The sequence below is a fragment of the Oxyura jamaicensis genome, chromosome 5 (genome assembly GCF_011077185.1).
Source record: "Oxyura jamaicensis isolate SHBP4307 breed ruddy duck chromosome 5, BPBGC_Ojam_1.0, whole genome shotgun sequence".
Taxonomy (NCBI): Eukaryota; Metazoa; Chordata; class Aves; order Anseriformes; family Anatidae; genus Oxyura; species Oxyura jamaicensis.
The window spans coordinates 62,414,604-62,434,238 of NC_048897.1; the positions used below are offsets into that span (position 1 = coordinate 62,414,604).

At 36.6% G+C, this 19,635-nt stretch overlaps 1 protein-coding gene across 17 annotated transcripts in view; it reads right to left on the reverse strand.

Moving 5' to 3' along the window:
• IRAG1 (inositol 1,4,5-triphosphate receptor associated 1) overlaps positions 1-19,635 on the reverse strand; it is a 98,153-nt gene that overhangs the window by 54,729 nt on the left and 23,789 nt on the right. For 2 of the 17 annotated variants that reach the window (XM_035327824.1, XM_035327835.1), the window contains exon 1: positions 9,711-10,091. The exons of 13 other annotated variants lie outside the window; for them this stretch is intronic. The gene's annotated coding sequence lies outside the window, so the exon portion shown is untranslated. Of the gene's footprint in view, positions 1-9,634; positions 10,092-19,635 lie in introns of those variants that run through there. 2 more of the 17 variants (XM_035327825.1, XM_035327838.1) reach the window with 1 other exon arrangement.

Consider the following 19,635-nt stretch of genomic DNA (forward strand, 5'->3'; position numbering starts at 1 on the left):
CACAGACAGTAAGCTACCATCTGTCTCAATAGAAGTGTATATACACAGAAACTGTTGTTATACAGATATTTTATTGGTGTTCCATATCTTCTAATTTATACTATTTATTTTGATGAGTAATTTAATTAAAATTGATTTATTGAGCAGCACTCACTTTAAAAACTAGTGAATGCTCACATATATGTTAATCAATCAAAAATGGCTGTGAAATATTTTTAAAAGTTAGTAGAATAACAAGTAGCTGACCTATGCATCTCTTATACGCACAAGACTCCAATCAACTTCACTGAATGACACGCCAAATGAGAAATCAGTACAACTGTTTCAAGTTACAAATAATACAACCAGAAAGACAGGTATTACCTATAAGTGGATTTCAAGGTCAGGAACTGTCATGGTCAACACAGTGCCCTGGCGAAGGTGCACAGGTGAAGAAAGGACAGTGAAAATTCAACAGGGTAACTGTTGGAATGCTGTAGGCCAGACCTTCCTGTTTTAAGCAGAAAAAGAAACATATTTAACATTATCTAGACAAAATGGTTTTGTTTGTTTCTAAGCAAAACAAATAACTCCTCCCAAACAGATAAAGCAAAGGAAGAAAACGGGATGCTAATGCAGGTTAATTTCTTTGAAATAATCATGGAATAACTTATCAGTAACTAACAGAAAGAATCTCAGACCTTGTTCTGACATTTTTACATGAGTTTATTTCAACAGAAGGAGCCTTGGAACTCCTAAAGTGAGCTGAAGAAAGACAGAGGGGGGAGATGATTTTTCCTTTATTTATTTTTGAGCAGGATCAACATCTCCCATCAGTTTTGTAAGCATCTGTTTGATGCCAAGATTTTCCCAATGTTACTTTAAACCCATGAAAGCAGAAGCAAAGAGAATGAAGTATGTGATCTGACCTATTAAACAATATTTGCATACTGAGCAATCCTCAGATTATAAAGGAAAGTAGGCTGCATATTATAAAGGAAAACCTAAAGCTATGGTAGGGGATAGCAATCAAAAGTTATGTTTATGTCTGTAACCATCAAAAATAGGAGAACTGAACTCAGTGGGAATTTATCATTGGAGGTTCAGGAATAGAAGTTAGCTTGTAAAAGGATACCTAAGGGAGCAGGTGCAAGTGAGCAGTGTATGTGACATGGAACTCAGTCTCCTCAGCCTTGGAGCTTGCACACTGACCTTCAATGTGCATGAACATTTTAGGGCATAATTAGTGGAGAAGCCACTTCAGATGCATGGAAATTTTCAGGGAACAGATTCTTGACCATCAGCTGCCCTCTTCAAATAGCCAGAAAGAGGATCAGGGCTGCTCTCTCTGGATAATACTTTATTGTCCCTGGCTGAGCTTCAAAACATCTGTTACATAAGGAAAGACTGATTAGAACAGGGCCCTCTTCCCGGACAACTAACATTTATTTGCCATGGGAAGAACCTGTTCACTAACAACATTCCCATGAGTCTGACTGAAGAACAGACCAAGTAGCCTGTTCCCAATGACTACAGAAACCTAAGCTCTTTCCCCTTTAGGTACTGCAGCCTTGATGGAAAAATCTGCAAAACAGATAAGGGTCTGCTCAATCTAACACTGCTCTGCACTGCTTTGGAAAGAAGACATACATAAAGACTGCCACCAACTATTAGAACTCAGTGTGAAATCACAGAAGAGTTATCAGTGTGTAGTTTTCATGATCTGTGTTTCATAAAAATCCGTGAAAGTTTTCCAAACTGAAGTTAAGGTATCAGTGCACAAACAGACCATTTGTAACCTATGTCTCTCCCCACTAGGAAAATAGGAAAAGAGCTTTTTCTCAAGTAGCCAAACTAAAATACACAAAGAACAAAATCATTAGAATAACAAAACCTGTATCTTCTCTCACCCACCAAAATAATTCCACTTGTCTCCTAGTCTCCTGCCAGTCTGAAGGGACAAAAGACAGCACTTGCTGTGCCTTGTTTTGAGCTTCACACATGCCAGGCTTGCAAACAGCCAGTCAAACAGAATCAGTGATCATTTCAGCTGACAGTGCAGCCTTTTCCCTTCAGCAGCACGAAGCTGGGTCTCTCCCCTTGCCACACCAGCTCTTCTCACCAATTCTATTGGAACTTAATACTTTTGAGATCCTCTCTGGCCAAACTCAACATATTAGATGAGTTCAAAGGCTAGTGGGAGGGAAAGGAGGGAGGGCAGGGAAGACAGGGGAAGGATAGCTGGCTGACAACCAGAAAAACAGCACAATCATTATTCCAGAGAAAACAAAGCCAAAAATAGATTTGGGAAAGAATACATGCATAGCTAAAAATTAAAGAAGGCTAGTGGCCAATCCCTAACAAGAAATGCATCTCTAGCCCATAGGCACAAGGTTTTTTTTCCACTTTTTTTTTTTTTTTTTCTTGGAAAGAAGCTTATGTAGCCAGATTGTTGTCCGTTCAAGCCCATCTATTCCTGCAGCAAATTGAAGCTGGTGAGCAGTTTCAACCAAGGCTGACCCAGGGTATCATGATGCTTGTTTCTCCATGGCAGATGCAAATTCAGGAATAGAACATCCAGAACAGACTATACAGAAGAGCTTTGGAATACAAAATCAATTTATGTTGTTAGAATTGGGGTGAGAATGCTATAGGTATAGGACAGTGTTCTGTAGAAAATCAGGTTTCCTCATTTCAGGTACTTGACAGTTCACAAAACTTAAAAGCTAGTTTCACACATCTCCTCCTCCTCTGCTCCCCCACCCCCTCCCCTTCAAGTCAGGTTGTTCATATAACCACATATTGTCAACTGTAAAATTTACATTAGTGTAAATGAAGCATAGAAATACCACAAACGGATCAGTGGTGGAAATGTTTATTAGGAGTCCTCTCAAATGGACTTCAAAGCTCACATTAAAGGAAAATACTTGAAATAGTTATGTGACAGTTTTGAATTAGCAGCATCACATTCAAACTGAAGTGTACAAACATTATTACAGAGTTTGAGTCAACCTCAGCTGGACCTTGAAGATTCTTCAAGCAATGAGGAACAGAGAACAGAATAGTTGTGTTGCTTTCAAACATCGTTCCAGTTTTTTCGAAGTCTTCCTCAGTAGAATAGAACAAAACGCAGAAGATGACTGAAATAATAATGCAATCCCATCCTGAGCTTAGAGGTACCAGTTTTTTTATAAAGGAAATTGAATTTCGTCTTTCTTCAAAAAGCAAGTCAATGTTCAAGGCATCAAGCCCCAGAGATACACTAAAGATTCCATCAGCTATTCTTTCTTTCCTTTTTTTTTTTTTTTTTTTGAGAGCAGGATTCCCATAGCTGCTTCAGGATCAAGGGCACTTTAGACTGACAACTCTACTATTAGAGACAAAACCTATACTGCCTGCTGCACACTGTATGCTGATTTTCACACTTGTTATGAAGGGACTGGAAGAATTCAGGGAAAGACATTTTCAGCAACTTGTGTTGCACTGAAATGGGAAATTGCTCAAAATATTGAGCTCTGTGACAAAAGCAATGAAGAGGCAATTGAATCGAGTAGGGTTACAACTGTCTCTTTTGACACAGCCACACTAGGATTTGTACATTTAGGCCACATTTTGTGCACAGATGACAGCACAAGGCACCTGGAACTACATGGCAACTTTGTCCTCTAATATGAGGATCTTTGTCATCCTCTCAGTCCAGCAATCTCCCTGTCCCAGAAAGGGCTGGTAATGAACTGTGGCAATTCGTGCATCATTTTTGAGAATTTTATTGCTATAGCAACTGAGTATAGGCATTTAAACATAGCAACAGACTTTTTATAGCACTTTCTTGGATGTCAAAGTGGCATGTTGTTTTATTTTCTGAGCAGATGCTCAGAAGATAAGTATACAAGATGATTGTACAGTATCCACTTCAAGAAAGGGGAAAAAAAAACTAACTTCATGTATTACTTTAACCTCTAAATCAGAGAGATAAGCATAAGGCACATTGTGAGTTCAATAGATTTTGTCCTTAGAAAGCATATTACTGTAATTATCATCTAAAATCAAGGTTAGATGAAAATCTTATGTCAGTTTGTGCCCTTTTTTTTATAAAGATGAAAAAGAAACTTCCCAGATCCTACTCTGAAGGGAAGAACATTTCATAAAGTCTGATCTTTACCTGCTAAATAACGAGAAAGAAGAAAACGAAACAAAACAAAAGAAAAAAACAAGTCTTAATATTAGGTGGCAGCAGATTCTGAGGAGGGATCAAAATGCACTGAGACAGACTTTTAGTTCTTGTACACAGGCAAAGCTCTGGACATTCCAAATGCAGCAAGAGTGATTTATAAAAACTGAGTCCGATCTGCCATGTGGTTTAAGAAGTATCATTCATCATTTTCATAATAAAGCCTACTTTTCTCTGGTATAGTGCTGGATAGGAGAGGGCTTTAGCACTTTAGCATTTTTACAAGTGATTAGTGAAAAATGACACTTGTGTTAATTTAATGTAATTTCCAAACACCTTCCTAGACATGGAAATAGCAAGCTGCAATTGTACAGATATCCCTAAGAATCTTTAGTTATTATTCACCTTTCTGTTATGGTTAACGTCAACTTTGTATAGAGTGGGATGGTTGATGTTTGCCATTTTACCAACAAAAACATTTTAAATCTGTTAAACAGGAAATGTCAAAGAAAAAAAAAAAAACAACAGGAAATGTGAAAAGCTTCTTAGAAGTGTACAAAGTTTTTAACACTCCAGTGAGTCTATGCCTTTAGCACACAATATATGCATTTTGGAACAGACAGTTTAATACTGTGTTTTATGCAAGAGAGACTTCTAACAGGTCCCAGAAGCTCAGCACGTAGATAAAATTGAGTTTTACATGCTGAGACTTGAGAATGTATCCCACAAATTCTTCCTCTGACCTTCAAATATTTTTTCAATTAATTCAGTGAGTAAACAGAACAGTTTTCAAGTCTTCTAAGCTTGCTTTAAAGTATCTAAAATACTTGGGAATTTTGATATATCTAGTTGTTTTTCTACAGTCTGCTCCACTAACTACTGTGCTTACTAAAAACATCTTTTAGAGGAATCCTGATAATTATACCTGTCAAAGAACAGGAATGATAAATTTAACTGCAACAGCCCTTGGGGAAGTTAAGATGATAGGCACAACTATACTTGCACAGGGCACTAACAATATTTAGATTTGCTCAAAAGACTTGCCAGTGTGAGATGCTGTACAGGGCATTGACTTGACTTTGCACCTCCTCCTGGGGCAAGCTCCACCCTCCACTGCAACTAGGCCACTAATTATATCAAGCCATTTTCATGAGCCCAGAGGTCAGCCACGTTCATTCACTATGCAGAAAGAAAAATACAGGAAATTCAGTGATTGTAATTGGGAAGCATGTGTGTATTTTTATACATTGTTAAAATATTTCCCTTCCTCTCCACAAGCTGTCCTTTGCCTTATAGTTACACTTCTTTTTTGATTTGTGTTCAGCAGCTAGGCCACAGTTCAGCACAAATTTGGAAGTTTTAACAGGAATTTTTAACCTACGTATCTTACTTAATATTTTACTATATGTGCACATGCACACACACCTTTCTGAAAAAGGCTTTTTCAGAGAAGTTTCAGAGGAACCAGAAGAACATTTGAAAAATTAAATCTTGGGGTTTTCTTTTCCAAAAGTTCAGAAACAAGTCTCATTCTACAAATCCTGTCCCTCATTGGTGCATCCCTCAGAGTCCAAAATAACATGGGTGAAAATAGACACACTGCTCCTACCCAAATTTCTCTTGATTTCCAACTTATTTCCCACTAAATAACACATCCTTTACATTTTTGGTATTCACCAAGAGCCTGACACCCCTCAGTCACTGGAAACTTCACTGATTTTAAAAGTAAAGGTTCAGAGCCATATTCCCTATATACAGCTTCAGCATTATCAAACACTTTGCATAATTAAACAAACATTAAAAAATTTACTCTGAAGGGAAGGCCCTAGCCCAAAGCAATTGCCATACTTGACCCACCACCACAGAGTTTGCACCATAAATCCATTTGCAGGATGCAAAGCCTTACAACTGGTAAAGGAATCTGTGCAACTCTTACATAAATCACTTTTACTACCACTATTTGTTATATTAACTTTCCAGCTTTGCTGTCTGCAGAAATTGCAAGAACTAGCCCAGCAGACCCCAGTATATAGCAGCTCTGGACGATCATCATCACAAATATATTTGCATACAAATCAGGGAAGAACACAGTGATTCTGAAGTGTTAGTTTGTGTAAAGACAGGACACAACCAAATACGCTTCAACAGTAGCTAAGGAAAGAAAATTTCATGTTTACATACACACTTGACATGTTACCTGTCAAGTTTGCATGTTTCCCTCCCCTCCTCTTCTTCATTTTCTCCGCTTCAATGTGTGTTAGAATTATACACACACACACACACACACACACACATATTTTCTACAAGCCTTACTTGTCCAGGCCCATAAGTGATCATACCTACACTATTACAGGTCCCTGTTGACTTGTGATAGCTAACGACTTTGTTTTTTTTATATTTCAAGTCTTGGAAAAGTTGTAGCAGTTAGTAAGGCATTCTTGACTTCAGCTATTATTATTTTTTTTTTTAAAAAAAATCTTTCATATACTTATCATATTTGGTATTGCCTATTTAAAATTAATTTCTGAAATGATTTTCCAGATAATAAAATTAATTTAAAAAAAAAAAAAAAAAAAAAAACAATGAAAAATTAAAAAGCCTGTCACATCCACCTACTGAGAAGGACTAAACCTAGGGATGCTGTTACAGCCTAAGATCTCCAAGAAAACCTGAGGCTATTAGCCCACTTGCTCTAAATATGAAATCCCTCTCTTGTTTTCAGAATTCTTGGGCTCTACTTTCCAGGGAGAGACTCAGTTATTATTTCAAAGTCATTTCACAACAGTCACAGTTTTAGTTCTCCTTCACAAACCACTACACGTGCCCATAACAATAATTCATGTCTTGAGTCACTCATGTAAAAGCTTACAAAGATCCATCACCCACTCTTACATTTCCTTTCTGACAGTGAAACTGAGATCCAAAACATCTATTTGACACACTTTTCAAAGGAAGTACAAGAGCAGAACACATCAACCAATTTCTTCTGTTTAGTTTAAAGGAAGACTGAAAGTCAGGCTGGGAGAAAGATCTTTCTCTGCCCACGTGTGTCCCAGATTTTTAAAATGGCCCAAAAAAAAAAAAAAAAAAAAAAAGGCAAGTAGGCAAGTATTTTATTTTCCCTTCCACTCACAAGCCACTTGATTGATGTTTTCTTTGCCTGGACTTGTACAATTCCCTTGGAACAGTGACTACATGAGGCACGAGAACTCCATGACGTGTAAGGAACAAACAAGCGTGACTCCTGACATGAAAAACTTTCACAGCTGTCTCTTTTCAGTACCAATTCCTTAAATCTCACCTGCAATATTCTAGCTTACCCAGCGTTTGGAAAAATAATTTGTCACCAAACTAACACTAAAAGCTGTCATGGAGCAGATTGGAACTATCTTTACCATCAGCTTCTTCCATCCTCCTTTTGATTTTATTTTTTTTTTCTTCTTTTGTACTAGATACATAGGACTATAGCTAGGGTTTATACCACCGTTAAAACCAACTTAAACATATAAAGAATAGAAGGTAAGGAAGTATGCAAATGTTTTGTCTACAACCAGCTTAAGCTTGCAGCTTAATCCAGAGGGCTGCAAAGCAAATGGCTTTAAATTAAATACACTGAAAACCCTAGGTCCCTTAGCAGCACACTGATGTGAACACAATTTTCACTATGCACAAATGAGCAACCTGTACTTTTTGTATCAAATTACACATTGCCATCATGACATCTCTACAGAAGATAGACTTACACATGGGCACTACGTAATACATTTTAGATGATCAAAAAAAGGATTGCACACACTGAGAAGAACAACAGTTGTTGAAATACTATGAAATACCATGTTTTAGAAATATACAGTTCATGCTTGGACAAGTTACATATATTAGTTATTCTGGTCCATATACAAAGTTGAAAATGACTATTTATTAAGACTTAAATGCCTTCTAAATACCACCGAAACTGAGTATACTTGCACAAGATAAAGGCATATATAAAATATCACCAGTTAAGTAATGCACGCAAGACCAGCGAATCAGGATAAAGGCATTAGTAGGCTTGAAAACTACAGGAACATTAAAAAAATTAGGACTCCCAGTATCCGGCATTTAATTTCCACTGTTAATTCTAATTGCCTAACAGATTTCTACAGGATTTCTCATTAGATTATAGAGCTCCAAGTTTCATATAATTGTTGATTTAGGGTATAATTGTGATATAAAACATGAAGATTAGCCAGGAGATCAAAAGTAGTACATTGTTTACCACTAATGAGAGTCCAGAGAAAAACTAATTATTATGAGCTTTGCAACATTATAAACAAGATGCATTCATCACATTCTCTTGAAGGTGGATTAAGTGAACTTAGACACAACCCTTTGCCATATCAAGTATAAATGCAGTAGTGGTTAGTAATTTCAGAAAACACCATCTATGCTCAGAACTCCTAATTATCCCAATTTCTGCATTGCATAAACTAATTTTACTGCTTAATCACTCCACAAGGAGGAAAATATTCTGATGATTGCAGAGGATTTTTCAACAGATGGGACCGTGCTATGTGTGATTTGAAAATCAACTCACTAACATGAGTTGTTGCTAATACGTTGGTAACAGAAACCTGTCTTCAATTTCAACTAGCATTTCCTTGTAATGTCCTCATTCTTACATGTTGTTTACATACTGCTGTCTGAAAAAAGCCACATGCTAACATACATATTAGATGAAAAACAAAATTTAGAATTTGCCAAGAAAATACAAAATGTTTCTCTGCAGAATAGCTACCAAACAGCACAGACAAAGCCAAAGACTGAAATACTGGAAATTGTAAACATCATGTTTCATATTAAAGCTAGCATACTTTAATATTAGAAGTTTTATTTTTTTGTTTATTTTTATTTTTTTTTGTTCTCCCGCTCTCCCCCCCTCATACAGCATTCTAATTAGATAACTTCACGGTATTAATTTACCTCTAATAGGATTAAAACCAAACATATACTGTATAAAGGAATGGCTCCGGAAATGTCTTTTTAAAAGACGGGTTCCAGACACAAGCAGGTAATCCATCAAAATGAACAACTTCAGCACTGTTAAAAGCAAGCATGTGGGAAGAAAAGCCATACAGTTAAAGAAAAAAGAAATCTGTTCAGTGTCTGTTTCCCTGTAACATGCACTCCTGCTAGCTAATACTCTCCAACGATTAGCCCCATACAGATAACAGTATCTGTCTACCAGGTTGCCTTGAATTACTGCCTACGGACATCGATTAATCAAACCTAGGTACAATTAACACAGCTTTTTCTTTTTCATTCTTGTATATTCCCAAACAGTATGTAAAAAGAACTACATTTTTTTAACCTCACCCACTTTTTAAGCAACTAAAGCTTGAAAAAGGGGTAGAATTTGACATGAGGATGGAGACTGGGGTGGGGGTTGGGGGAAGAAGATAGGTAAAACAGACTACTTGATATCATAACAACAAGGTACTGTACCTTTAAGGAAGAAATATGGTTCTGTTCTGTTCCACGGCTGAAAGAGAGCTTATTCTCGGTTATAGAGATTACTTACCTAAAACTTCAGTTATTCCCCTTTTTCCCCTCAGGCCAGCCTCTCTTTCACTCTTGGGAGCTTTTACCATTTAAGGTCAATGTTACATCTGGCTCTAGTAAGTAAAGCTGAAGCAATTTTTAACTCAGAGATCCAACAGGCTGTCTAACATTAGAATGAGAGTTTAAATTTAAAGTAACTCTTCAGAAAGCCTCTTTCTTGCCTCGGGGAGTTACAGAATAAAAGGCTTTCCTATTCTGGCATAAGTACTCCAAGTACAATGTGATGTAGACATCCCATTAGCATTCTTCAAGTTCACTGCATATAAGGCTCTTCTCACTAGTTTCTGAGGAAAGTTGGCAAGTAGGAAGAAAAGATTAAATACAATTTATATCACAGTATGTTAATCCTCAGGTTTTTGAGGTTTGCCTTCCCGCGCCCCCCCCAAAACTCTTACTACTATTTTTCATTCCCCCCCCCCCCTTTGGTCAGAAAGAGTCTAAATTAGAGAGCAAGGCATGTGAACTTTTAAAGAACGTTGGCTTCAGTCCAGTCATGGGCTCTGCTCTCCACTCACAGAAAATGAATAATTCCCACTGAAGTTCACAGAAGTTTTTTGTATCCCATGAGAGAATCTAGAGAATCTAGCTGCAAATGAGGCACAAAGAGGGGAACAAAGTATTTGCTACAGTATATTCAGGTACCTGCAGGAAAGTGACATACAAATTGACATAGATCTTACTGCAGCCCTGGAGCTTCTTTTTTTCCCAAAAAATTATTTGGTTTTAAGTTCTTAAACCTAAGCAAGCCAAATCCTGTCCAAAAGAACTTCTGCAGTTTGAGTAGAGACACAAGAGCTGTTATAGTGGGAAATGTCACAAAATTGCACATGAAAACATATGAAGTGACCAGATAGCAAGTTACAGAAGAGACATATTAGGCTGCTTTAGAGCAAATGATGCTACTAAGTTATTAGCCATTATCAAAAAGAAGTTATCAAAACCATTAAGGCAGAAACAGACCGGACAAAAGAAAGTAAAGATTTTGTGATGTGACTTAAAGCATGCTCCATATAGGAATGATGGATGGAAACATGAGAATACTTGTATAGGAAAGGGGTGAAAATGAACTGACTGCAGTATATTGCAATCCCTTTATGAAGAAAATAAAAGGCTGGGAACCTCATTTGTGTTATATCAGGATTGAGCTTGCATTAGTAGGTCTAATATTCTACACTTAAGACATTCTTGGCTCCTAAGAATCAACACTGGAAAAGGGTTCTGAGAAAGTGCCATTTAAACTTGAATCAAGATGATGAGAGTACATACATGTTTCAAAAATGAGGTTTTGATGTCCTTTGTACCACTTACTGGCCCACCAACAGACATTTTAACACATCTCTCATTTTCTTGCATCACTATTTTAATGTCCACAAACTTGAGTTTCCAAATATTCTCTTGCCTAGTACAGTTAGCTTTCTACCTAACTCTTTGAAACAACACGCATCTCCCATCTAATCATTTGCAACTACAGAAGTCTCTTGCTAGCACCTGTAATTCATCATTTTTCAGTTTAGTTTTCTCAGTTTCTAGGCCGCAAGTGTCAAGCGTTCCATTTGCCTGCACAGAAGTTGTCTATTTCTTCAATCTGCATGCATCCCTTTCATAGCAAGAATTGCTTTGAACCCAGCTTGGGCAAAAACAAGTTGCTTACTGCCTGTTCACACTACTCTCCCCTAGGGAAGGAAACTGATTAAATCGCTTGTTCATTTGTCTAGCATCCTATAACACCATTGGCCAAATTTAAGCAAGTTTCTTTGATAAATGGAGGTGTCAATATTTTCAGGTTCCTAGAATCATCAAGTAAGCAGCTTATGAAGAAAGTTTAAGCTAATTGCCTTGTTACAGGAGAAACCTAGAGCAAATGATTCTCAATTCTTTCATTTGGCCCATCTACTTGCACCACACAAACATGACCTCTGCTGTTCAGACAGTATATGGTGGACACAGAAGGACCCCAGAAGTACAGGCAAAAGGAATATGATGCTTCCAGTGATCAGCTCCTGAAACAGCTTGTATATTCTTGTATTTAACAGCATGCTTATTTTGCAAGTGTTTTGCCCATGGATTTGTTAAACACGTCTGAAGGGTCTCTGGCCAAAAGCAAGTGAAACTTTCTAGCGAACATCCAAGTTTTTGAATGAGGGAATCTTTGCAGCTAAAAACTCAATTATTTTAACTAGATAAAGATGTATAAATGACATACAACAATACATTCCATATAATTATATATATATATTAATAATTTTTATATAAAACCTGGTGATATCACCTTCTTGTAAAAACATTGATAAAATGGCTGGCCACATACAATAGTGGCAAACTTTCGCGTTCACACATACCTTTCTCAAAGAACTCACATATTTATGTTGCTATTATTATGGTAACTTATCCCCCAGGAACAGCAACAAATTTTCTAAGTATTCTGAACTACTTTAGAGTCACACAATGTAGCTATCTGGAGAATAAATATGGCTTGGCAATAGAATACATGTGCCCCCACCAGTTAACTTCCCGTTTCCTTGATTTCCACATCAAGAAGCAATGGAGTATGTTTCATTGCGAGGTTCATGAGCTGGGCTTCCTAGATTTAAGACTTTTTACTTGTGCCTTTGAAGAGATGACCACAAGCACAAACACTACAGTCATGTTGAAATAATTCAGAGAGGATCTTTCTTTCTGGGGCACAGCCATTTTTTAAGTGCAAGCTATTTTGTTTGGGCAACAGCAGATAAGTAATCTTGCAAAACTATTTTTCTCTAGTTCTGGCTTTAGTTGGGCAGTCAGGACATGAAAATTAACTCAAAACTTGTGTTTTCATTTGAGCTTTTGATGGGTTCAGAATAAAACTGGAAATTCTTCTCTATCATATGTATAGAGAAATGCCTAGAATATAGCTATATTAAAACTTCCCACGCTATCTTGAAGAACTGATGCTTCAGGACTCTAAAACAGATTAATTAAAATACTGCTTATCATCTTTTCTGCCCATACATAATCTTCATCCATGTGACAAAAAAAAGATCCATGTTATACCTGACAATATAAGTGGCAAGATATGTCAGTACACTGTTTTTTGATTAAAATATAAAAATTGTCAATCAGACAAGCTAAAAAAATGCAGTAGAAGTGATATTTTCACTTACAAATAGAGTTCTATGACATTTTTTTTAATATTTCACTGTAAAAAACAATCCAGACTTTTTTTAAATCAGTTTTAAGACTTTTGCCCTATCACATTGTGTTGGGTCTGTCTGGGATGGAGTCACCTTTCCCTGCAGCAGCCCACACAGTGCTGTGCTCTGCACTCATAGCTGGAACAGCACTGGTATCACTCCAGTGTTGTCTACTGCTGCATAGTGCTGGCACAGCATCGGGACTCTCTCCAAGCCCCCAGGAGCCAGCAGGCTGAGGGTGGGCAATTGATGGGTAGGGGATGTCACCAGGGCAGCTGACCTAAACCGATCAAAGGGATATTCCATAACACCTGATGTCACACACAGCAATAAACGGGGTGCTCTCGTGGGGGAGAGCGGTCCTCCTGAACAACCGGTACGTGTTTTGAGGCCCTGCTTCCCAGGACGTGGCCAAACATCACTTGTTGGTGGGAAGTAGAGAATAATTTTTTTTTTTTTCCCCTTTCTCTGTGTGCTTCCGCATGGCCTTGTTGTTTCTTTGGTTTCTTTTTCTCCCTATTCCCTTTGATTTAATTAAATAATTCTCATCGCAAACCTTGAGCTCTTTGTGTTGTCTTTTCTCCTCCTTCCTCTTGTGGTGGAGCTCGGCTGCCCACTCCAGTAAAACCACCCCACACGTATAGAAAGCATTTGTGGCCATTTCAAGTCAGTTTCAAAAATGCTAGTAAGCACTGAGTTTTCTTTACTGAACCAATCACATAAGCTCTTGTCATCCTGTTATTTCTCCTCAACTGGAAAAAACTAGTTAACTGAGCCTCAAGTTTATGCCCAGATTTCTTATGTGCCTTCCTTTTCCTCACACTTTTTTTTTTTTTTTATTTAAATATTCATCTTGCTTCAAATTCATGTTTTCTCTGGGTTTTCTGGCTTATATGCTGCTATGGCTATAATGCATAGAAAAGTGAAATCATCACACATGCTGGCATCCGTTAGGTATGTACACAGCTAACACTGTGTTGCTATCTTATATGGCAGATTGATCTATACAAAATATAAAAATGAAGAAGGTAAGGTCTGGCAAGGTCTTACCTGGTCTGGTAAGTAAATCTATTAGAAAAAAATATATACAAGGCAAAACAAGCAATAAACTTTCCATATCTGGAACTCAATTCTTTTTCTGAATACTAAATCCCAATTGGAATCTAGAATACTTGAACTAAAATGTATGCTGGATTCCCAGGACTGTATTAGTCAATACTCACTATCAGTCAGCTGAGTAAATATACTAGATGATTTGTGCAAAATACAACAAAATTTTATGGTCCTTTTAACAATGTTTGTGCAGCAACTTTTTTTCGCTTCCCACTTTCCATATCAGAAATGCTTTCCATGAATTTGAAATATAGGGTTAAAAGAATATGCAATGTCAGAAGAAAACAACAAAAAGGAACACAGTAAGGAGACATATGCTGTAGCCTTGTCATTTTACAGAAAACATTTATACCAACACCAATGTAAATAAAGTTTGCTTTGAGGTCATACAGATAGTTCTATGAACTAGTCCCTGTTATGTAGAAAGATGTTTCAGAAAGAAGTACTCAAGCACTTCCAAAATCCTACCAATTAAGCCATAAAGAGTCTTTATTTATAAAACTAGCATTTTTTCCTGTCTCAAAATAGTCAGCTACTCATCTCTACATGAGACAGAGTCCAAGAAACAAAATGTCAATCTGTTTACTAGCATCCCTTGCTAGATAATCAATAAAATGATCCACACCGTAAAACACAAATTTATTAGCCAAGTCTTTCTGGACAAATGTCACACAAAGTATTTACAGAAACCACTGGCTATTTGTTTACCACATTCAAGTATTTCTTCCTCTTTTGTCTTCTTTTTAAAAGTCGTAAAAGTGAAGTTCCCATAATAGCAGGAGTCCAAGAGGGGAAAAAAAAAAAAAAAAAAAAAAAAAAAAAAAAAAAGATAAATCAGGATAAAGTTTTACAATGACTTTTCTGGAGATTGTTACAGAAAATCTTCACTCCAAGCTGAATATTAAGCTTCATCTTACCTTGCCTGCAAGGAGTTTGGCAGAAGTGAAATATTAGAAGGGAGAAAATTCCACAGGAAGACAGGCTTCTCTTTCCACACAGATGTGTGTACACTCAGTAGCATACTACTGACCTCTAAAGTACACATGAACAGGACTAATACTGGACACCAATCTAGGCCAAAATAGTAGTGTTATGCTACAGTATGAATACTGAATTCAGGAAGAGGTTTGGACTTCATATCATATTTTAATCCAAGTAAAAGGAAATTAAAATTTTGCAAGAAGATCCTTTAATCCATAGAAAGGAAAGCATGACTTTGCTTTTGCTTAGGAAAAGAATGCAAGACAGACATACTTAGACTTTGAGCTGGCATTCCTTAGCTAAATTAATCCTAAATAATAATTCTTAATCACACATGAAACTTAATATCAGCATATATCCTACACATATTGATCCAGCATGTTTACCAATGCAATTAATGGCCCCAGGATTTAAGACTACTTGTAAAGTACATTTGCCACATAGTGAAAAAATAAACATATTAGGCAGTAATATTGGAAGCTTTTAGCAGGAACACAGTACATTCCTATAGCAGAAAGTAAAACAACAGCTAAAACCCTGCCAGAGGAGGGTTTCTCTTACCAGAGACCAATTTTAATACTTGTTACCAACAGAGGAATTTTACTGTTTGTCACTTATTCTAGAATTTTCAAGCAGCCCATAAAGAAAAATAAAGATAGAAAACTTATTCCAGCTCTACAAGTAGAATTCTGGAGAAAAGTCTTGTTAACTCACTTCTTTTGTTTTTGTTGACTGTATGGACTGCTACTACCAGACTGTTGCAGGGCTCATTGGATGTTTCACTTACTCTTCCTTAAGAGAAAAATCTAATGTAGTGCAATTCAACACACACGAGAGTAAGAACAACCAAAACAAAACAAAAAACACAGAAAGACAAAAGAAAAAAGAGAACAATAAAAAAGCATCAGTAGTAATGTTTGTCACTTTCCATTGACAGACTGGTTTTGCAGTTTGAGTTACTTAAATTTTGAGAAAATTGTAATCCCTTGAGTTAAAATAATCTGCCTGAAAACACAGTTTTTAGATCAGCATGGTTCTTGTATACAAAAATAAAGGTAACATTTTATGTACTGAAAATATAATAAAACATTTTTGGGAAAAAAAATACAGCAGTTACTTGATGTTTGACAGTGAAAGGATTCAACCTATGGATGCAACTATGACTTTTGCTTGTTGCCTTAGTGTTACCCAATTTTCATTTATTTTACTCTCCAATAACAGATTTATACTAAGCACATGCTAATAATTCAGCAGGTAAGTTTTTCAGAAGAGAACATTGATTATGCATATTCAGTACCAACATATACCATTTACTTCAATTGGACTTGTCTCATTCAGTATCTAGGAACTGTGCACAAACTTTTTTGACTGAGCAAACTGTACATCTTCTTTTAGAGCCATTATTTTATCCTATGATCCTTTCTGTCACTTGAGAAGATCTAAAGCATCTGTAACAAAGCCAATCATTCCTGGTTCACTGGCCTCTTATTTATATTGTGTATGTATATAGCTAAACATCTGCCTGCCTCCCAGAGAGCAGCATAGCAAGGAGAAGGCTGGGATTAACGGATTAATTTATTTTACTTTTTCCTAGCTTTGTACAATAATAGCTGTTGAGCATAGGAGTGGGGCTTCATTCCTTGCCAACATTTAAAAGGTTGCTCTTCCAGGAGAAGTTTTGCCAGATCACCCTTAAAGCACCTTGCATTCTCTCATGCCTCCAAAACAGCCTACATCACTGTTTCATGATTAGATGCAAAGACATACTAGTACCAATACAAGACTAGAATTCATTTTGTCTGCCTGCTTCTTTCCACCCCCCTTTTCATCCTTCCGCCCTGTGATCTAGACCCCATCTTTACCACCTCCTATCTCCTAAAACCTACTAATTCCTCTCTACATTTCTTTCTGTAGACAAGTCTGAGAGGAATTTCCTGATTGGTGTTTCTTATTAGACAACTAGATGACCCTTTTTTTCTGTACGTTCCCTTCCTAGGCATCTCTTCAAAGTGAATGTGAAAAAAAATCTACGTTTTTTATTCAGAAACACCAGCAAGATATTTTTTTTCTTTTTAGTTATTAGCCAGATTTTCTATTTTTCTGAAACATACAAACATTTTTGATAATCCTGTATAGCATAAGAATTTAACAGCAGTTCTGTGTGCAGAAAATCAACACAAATCTGATAAGCAGATACCCAAAGCTATACTTTAAAATCTTTATTATCTTACAATACACGCTGAACTTTCACAAAACAAGATACTGACATTCTTTTATTAGAAATGCATAACCAGTTATATCGTGCAATAAGGCAATGAAACTTTCAGTGTTGCATTTTAAGCACCAAAAAAAATTTTCATTGTTTTATATTTTGAGATAGCATTTGCTTTATAAATAAGTCTCCACCCATAACTGTCTCAGACTTTCCTTTCAAGTAGTATCCCATAACAGAAAAAAAAAAATCCAAAACAAAACTAAAACACCACCAATGCTATTTGCAGTTATCCACTTGGAAAAAGAGAACATATAAATAGCAGCGTATACATAAGAACCCGGTAACTTTGAAGAGCTATGATGATGCTGGAACTGAGAGTTTAATTGAATGTTGGATGTATTAATTAGTCTTCAGTCCAGCCACTTTATATTCTTACACTGGCATTGTAGTAAAAGTTGGTAAGAAAAATTTGCTTGTCATATATACATATATACACACACATTTAACTGTGCCAAAAGTATATTCACGTACATCAATTAAAGACTTGTATTTGGGATTCTGTATTCTGTATTGTATCCAGGATTCTGTTAGCACCACACTAATACACACATTTCAAAGCAAAAGGTACCAACTTTAATAGGCATAGCAATACTCCGACAGGTCCTGGATTTTTTAGCTCATATCACCTTCTCCCTCCAGTGAAGTTGGAGCAGAGCAGAAACGGGTTCCCTATTTTGATGATGCAGAAGCAACAAAACAGGACAGGTGAAAAGTCACTCTGCTTTCTACCTGCTACCCCACAGATGTTGTGAAGAACATGTGGCTTTTACTAGAAGACCGATAACAACTGGCAGCAACTTGGTATCTAAAGTTCTCCTCTTCCACTCTGAGGAGTTTTAAACACAAGCACGTGCTCAAATCCCCCCAGCAGTCCACTATACTCTAAGAAAGGCAAATGCAGCATGGACAAAAACCTACTCCAGTCTGCCACATGCTGATGTAGATGATGATAGCATCAACTTTGACAGAATGCTTTCCCTAGAACAAGCTGCATAGCTTTTACCAAGGGACACAGGCAATCTGTTCATTATGGCTTCATCATTATTCTCTCCTGGCTGACAGAAATAGTTGATTTGCAGAGGATTTCTTCAGTTAGGCAAAAATGATTATCAGTATTCCTTTTCCGTGGAAATGCTCCCACCATTTCTCGAGTTAGTCACATGGCTTTGCAAAGTGTTTTAGGTGTTATTTAAAAAAAAAAAAAAAAAAAAAAAAAAAAAAAAAAACACGTAAGTCACATACTTGTCCTGGGTGCCTGCATTATTCTCAAAAGTAGCTTTTCAGTCTAAGTTTATGAATCCCCCTCTTCCCTGGCTGTGAGCTGCAAAGCATTTCTGTTTTCCCTTCCCTCTGAAGTCTGGCTACTGTATGGGGTGATTCAATTACATGTCCTTTGGGGAAAGAGCTGGAGAAAAGGCAGCTGCATGCAGAAAAATAAAACAAAGATGGGTATCAGCTGTAAAGTATCTAAATCCACAGCAAAAGTGCTCAGCTGTGTGACACTGAGCAAGATAAGTTATGTAGCTATAGAATTACAGCATTCCAGGTAGCCTGAGATTTAAATACAATTCACCCTTCTCCAAGCTGTTGACTCAAGCTATGCAAATGGATATAAATCTTCATTTATTTGACATATTTTTCCCCTTCAATTTTCTATTGAAGGAATAGGCAGTTTTCATCCTTTGCCCATTGAAACATGCATTTTTTTAAAGAGTTTTACTAATACTTGGAGGTATCCAAACTGTATGGGATAAAGGAACTTGCTCAAAACATCAAGAAAAATATTTTTTCTTTGTGATTCCTCAATATAAATACCCAAAATAAGTCTCATTCTTGTCTGCATCCTCAGAACATACATAGTACTCTTTCATACCAGAATGGGTAACGCCAGATACTTGTTATGCTGCAAACTGAAAGTTCACGCATTGCGGTATTCTTAAAATTGCTTTAACAGTATAACGCCAATGTTTTTGTATTTTTTTTTTTTATTCACATCATTAAAATATGCAAGCAATACAACATACATTCATGCAGTTCCAAACCTCAATTTGTGTATTATTTATATGGACGACTAAGTTTTTAAAAGTGTATATAGAAGACTTTTTACACTCAGTTACAGGCGTAAAATACCCCAGAAAAAAGGCACTTATTTTAAAATATCTGTAAAATTAACTTGAAACAATGAATTGAAGTAGCCCGAAAGGAAAGGATAGGATATCCTTTAATATTTTCAGACAGGTTGGTGAGGACACCACAAATTAGAAAAAGGATAAATCCAGACCACAAACCCTTTGTTTACTTGACTCAAATGTAAACCCTAATTTCTTTCTGAGGAAAAAAAA